Source organism: Zingiber officinale, chromosome 10A (genome assembly GCF_018446385.1).
Source record: "Zingiber officinale cultivar Zhangliang chromosome 10A, Zo_v1.1, whole genome shotgun sequence".
Lineage (NCBI taxonomy): Eukaryota > Viridiplantae > Streptophyta > Magnoliopsida > Zingiberales > Zingiberaceae > Zingiber > Zingiber officinale.
The window spans coordinates 58,688,866-58,694,829 of NC_056004.1; positions in this window are offsets into that span (position 1 = coordinate 58,688,866).

Below are 5,964 nucleotides of genomic sequence, written 5' to 3' on the forward strand. Positions count from 1 at the left end.
GGGGGATTTAGTGTTCCTCAAAGTAGCTCCTATGAAAGGAGTAATGAGGTTTGGAAAGAAGGGGAAGTTGAGCCCATGTTATGTGGGGCCATACCGGATCACCAAAAGGGTTGCCAAGGTAGCGTATGAGCTGGAACTACCTCAGGAAATGTCAGTCATTCATAATGTATTCCATGTCTCAATGCTGAAGAAGAATGTTCCCGATGCGAATCAAGTGATTAAGCCACAGATCGTACAAGTTTAAGAGAACCTCAGTTACGAAAGTCGACCTATTCAGATAATAGATCGAGAAATTAAGAAGCTGAGGAACAAAGAGATACCGTTAGTGAAAGTGTTGTGGCAAGGTCAACAGTATGAAGAGGTAACTTGGGAATGCGAGGATGATATGAGATGGAAGTATTCACACTTGTTCTAAGTTTGAGGATGAACTTTTTATAAAGTATGTGGAATTGTAACACCCGTAAATTTCCTTTATTTTTACAAAGCGCAAAAAGAAATATAAGAAGAGAAAAGAAATAAAAATATATGCAAAAATGGCCTGGGCTAGGATTTGAACCCGAGACCTCTTGCTTGAGAGTTGTTTAAGTAGCCATTAGGTGGTGGTAAAGCATCACATGAGCAATATGAAACAATTCCTTATATGTGGATTATGTGTGAAGAGATGCTCCAACTTCCACTTAGTATAAAAGGAGTTGGATGAGATCAAAACCTAATCTTCCGCCTCCTTTTTCCTCTCTAGTCGAATCCTCTTCTCCCTCCTTTCAAGTTTCAGCCAAGGAAACCTAGGGCTCCAAGTCTTGAAGCTTTCCCAAGGAGGGAATCTAAGGGGAGGGTTCTCCCAAGGAGGTAGTACACAAAAGGAGGGTGACTCGGAGATTAAGGCATACGAGGGAGGATTTTGGGGTCTTCTTTGCACCTTATAATCGTAAGATCTAGCGAAAGGATGTAAGTATCTCTCACCTGCCGTATGAGTAGCTTCGTTAATACATGTTACGATATGCTTTAAATGTGTTGCATGATAAAGGAGATAGATGCTATGATATGTAAGATGCCCATAAAGTTTTGGAATTAAGAGCATGCTTAGATTATCTTTGTTTGCTTCCCATTAAGTTTTGGGACTAAGAAGCATAATCAAGTGCTTAAAGTGCCTCCCTATAAGTACGGGGTAATTAAGTGCACATAAGGTGTTTGGTTAAATGTGAAGCAAGTGCAAGTACAAGAAATTATTAGTTAAAAGGAAGTATTTTACTTTAGAAAGGCATGTACTGGACACAAGGTCCTTGGGTGGGCTCCTAGATCACCCCTATGCTCCTAGACCGCCTAGTAGTACCTTAATGGGTTCAAATTAGCTACCTCAATCTTATTAAGGATGCGCGTAAAATGGTACAATGCCGGGCTCAAGTAAATGATTATTATTTTCACTATTATTTAATATAAAGTTTTAAACTTCATGGTTTGTCTTAATGGAAGTTTCCTAAGTTGAGAATTGAGTTATGTAATGCAGTAGTGATAAACTCAATAATATGTCAAGATGACTATTTTAGTTCGTTACTAGCATGGTTTTCGTGTTGATGGTTTGCATAACAAACTGGTTTGAAAATACATGTCATGTGCATATTTCCACAGTATGGTTTTAGTGTAAACTACTGGCAAAAGCATGTTTACAATGTTGCATTTTTCTTCAAGCAGTTTAAAAAGTATGTCTTCTTTTAATGTATCGCTTTGTCAGTAGATGATACTTACTAAGTATCCACTTATAGATTGCATTTTCTTATACTGCAGATAAAGGTAAAGGAAAGCTCGAGTAGGAGGAGGCAGCAGGAGCAGTGCTTGGGGGTGTGTGTATGTAGCGGAACAATGGAAAGAGATCAGAGAATTGTTATTTTGGGGGCCATGTAGAACTTTGGTTTTGTTTCTTCTCTCCTCTTTACCTAAGGTACTGGCACTACGGGTGTAGAATGAATTTGATGGCTTGGTCGAATTTTGAAAGGCAAGTGAAAGTGAAAAAGAGGAGAACAAGCTTTTCCGGCGGAAAAAGGGGATCCTGCGCACGACCCGTGGCATGGCCGTGCGGGTTCGCACGACCTTATGTTGTCTCCTCTCGGCCAAGGTGACACGGCCGTGTGGAAGCACACGGTCGTGCCCTTCCTCCTCTCGGCCAAAGGTGACACGGTCGTGTGAAAACACACGGTCGTGCCCTTTTTCCTCTCGGCCAAGGTGACATGGTCGTGTGGAATCACACGGTCGGGCACCTCCTCCCATCGACCAATGCTACACGGCCGTGTGATTCCACACGGCATGCCTCTCCTTCTCTCAGCTGAAGTGACACGATCGTGTGGGTTCACACGGTCGTTCCTCTACCAAGGGTCACGGTCGTGCGACTCTCACACGGTCGTGCCCTGTGTCAGTTGGGAGTACAATACCTATAAGGGCCACATGACCCAGACTCACTAGGAGCTTCAGACTCCCTTCGGCCCTACGTGGCTGCAAGTCATATCCTACCAGTCGTAACAGGTTAAAATAGATCTATGGACTAAGCAGCATGTAACAGGTAAGAAGGCCCAAAATTTAAGATGTACGAGGAAAGAGTAACGTTTGTTCTATAGCTTAAGGATATGAGTAAGGGCGGGTGTTACAATAAGTTTCATCATAATCGTGTCCTTCGACTTAACTAAACCCTTTGGCAACTAGTCAGGCTTTGTTTCTAATGATTTCTCCTTTATCATTCAATTTTTTTCTAAAACCCCACTTAGTGTCGATGATTGACTTATTTTTCGGTGGAGGTACTAAATCCAAAACCTGATTTCTTCAAAATTACTTAACTCTTCTTGCATTGTAATTACCCATTAGGCTTATACAATGCATCATATCAGATTTTGAGTTCAATTTTAGATATTAAAGCAATTTGACTTAGGTTCCTAAAGGATGATTGGGTTTGGACTCTTAATTATGGATTTCGTATAATTTGGTCAATTGGATGATTTGTGTTTATATCTATTGTTATCATATTGGTTTCTACTTCTTGTTCATTTTGACTTAGTCCTTCTTCTTCTTGATGGGTTAAACTAGGTTGATTATTTGTGTTCTCAAAATAATTAATTCTTTTTTTGGATTAGGATTATTAGGGTTGGTATTTTCATCAAAAATAATATTAATTTTTTCTTCAATTTTTAGAGTAGTTTTGTTATATACTCTATAGGCTCTACTAATAGATGAGTACTCAAAAAAAATTCATTGTTGAGTTTTTGAGGTAAATTTTCCTAAGTAATCTTTAAAGTTTAAAATGTGTGAATTGCATCCGAATACTTTTAAGTAATTTATTTTGGGTATTTTATTGAAACAAATTTCATATGATGTTTTGTTTAGTAACTTGTTCATTATAATTATATTTTGAATATAACAAGCCGTATTTATTGCTTTAGCTCAAAAGTAGTTAGGTATATTATATTCATTTAGCATTGTTTTTGTAGCTTCATGTAGAGTTTTATTTTTCTGTTCTACTAATCCATTTTGTTGGGGAGCTTTAGGACATGGATATTCATGATGGTAGTCATTTTCTAGGCACAAGTTTATAAACTTTTGGTTTTTAAATTCTCTTCCATTATCACTTCTAATTTTCTTAATTTTTATATCTTTTACATTTTCTATTTGTTTGCAAAAGTTAATAAATATTTCAAAAGTTTCATTTTTATGAGTTAGAAATTTTATCAAAGTATATCTAGAGTGGTCATCTATTATAACTAAATAGTATAAGTTTCCATTTAAAGACTTAATTCCATGAGAATCAAATAAATCTAAATGTAATAATTCAAGTATTGAATTAGTTATACCTTAGTTAGTTTATGTGTAGGTTTTGTTTGTTTTCCTTGGTGATAGGGGTTACAAATTTTATTTTTAGGTTTTCCTAATTTAGGTAGACCTCTAATTAATCCATTTTTATTTATTTTTATTATGTTTCTAACATGGGTGTGAGCTAATCTTCCATACCACATCATATTTTCTCTTGTTGTGTCAGAAAACACTTGGGTGAGGGTTTTGGTAGATTTATGGAGTTGATGTTATTATCTCTAAATCCTTTTAATAGTATTTTGTTAGATCTAGTGTAGCTTATTAGGCATTTAGAAGATAAGAATTTAACTATAAAGCAAGCATCACATAGTTGACTTATACTAAGCAAGTTATAATGAAAGTGTTCAACAAGCAAGACTTTCCATATTAATATATTTGATTTTAATTAAATTTCTCATATTCTAATTACCTTCAGTTTGTCATTGTTTCCAAAATCAACTGATCCTAGATTTTTAAACTTGATACTTGTAACTTTATGTTGATCTTTAGTCATATGTCTAGAGGATCCGCTATCCAAAATCCATTTGTCCAAAGCTTTGGGTTCCTACACATGAAGTAGGAGTTAGATCAAAGTTTGGTAAATTGAATTGTCCTAAATTATCTCATCATTTTTAGGTTATCAACCATGGTTAGCCTATGGTTTGTGTGAGATTATTTTGTGTTAAGTTGATCAAGTTGAGTTTAATTGAGAGTATTAGTATTAAGTTAAAATTTAAAGTTAATTAGTTAAAGAATAAGTTTTTAAATTATGAAGTTAAGGGTTTATTAAAATTGTTTAAGTTGAGATTAAATTGGAATTGTTTTTTTGGATTAATAATTATTTTTGGATAAAGTTGATAATCTATTTATGAATTTAATTGATTGCATATTAGTTAAATTAACTTGTTTTAATTAATTATGGTTAATATTTATTTAAATGTTTAATTTAATATTTATTTAGATTATTTTAGATAATTATTTAATTAATTTTTAATTAAAGTAGTTTATTAATTAATTAAAGTTTAATTAAAATTATTGATTAATTAATTAAGGCACTTTAATAATTAGTTAAATTTTAAAGTAATTGATTAATTAATTAATTTAGAATCTAATTAATTAAGGTGGATTTTAAATTGTTAATATTAATTCAGTATTAATTTTGAATATTTATTAATTTTGAACATAAAGTAATTTATCAATTAATTTCAAATTTAGTTTATTAATTGAATTGGTTAAATAGTTGATTTATTTTGAATTGATTATTAATTTTCTTAGTTAATTTTTTATATTAATTAAATTGGTTTGAAATATTAAGAATTTTTTAAAAAGGTTGTTTAACCGTTGTTAGATTCAAACTTAACTTTGGATTCTTCAAGAAGAAATTTGTAAGATAAGTTTCAAGACTGTGGTAAGTCACAAAGGACATCATTAGAGTAACCACATCTGAGGTAACTTCCCAAAAATGACCAACCCAAAGAACTTAATACTAAGTTTTGGTCTAACTAGCTCATGTTTAACTGAGTAGCTTTGCCCAAATTCTCTAAGTCTAGTGCACCAGGTAGAACACATAATTTAGCCTAGATATGCCTTCGACAAAGTTTCCTTGGTATACTATCATCCCAATCCATTCTTATGCTAGGTTATTAGGGTTTGTTAAACCTTTTTAACTAACCATTCTAAGTTATGTAAAAAAAAAAAATAGTAAATCTAAACCTAAACATGCATATTCAATCAATCAAGTAGGGTAAATAGTTTTTCTATTTGCTCCCTTAAGTTATAGCTTAGATATGGTCTATCTAAGAAATGAATCTGACTCTTGGAAACCAAATACTGATTTAATTTATTTTGTTTAGTTAAACATGATTTAGGAACCCATGCTTGGACTTGCTTTCTAATATTTTAATAAATAAAGATAAATATGATTTGTTGGATGTGTTTGGTTTGTAACCGAGTCTGGATCTGTTTTACATGGTTCGTTGTGATCCAAGTACCATATTTAGATACTTTGAACCCAATTTAAACTTTTCCAATGTCTTTTTCAGTTGCTCCACTTGACTTTTCAAGTGAGAATTGTCTTCCTCAAATTTTACAACTTGAGTTGAAGTTCTAACTTGAACTTGGTTAATCGAGTGACTC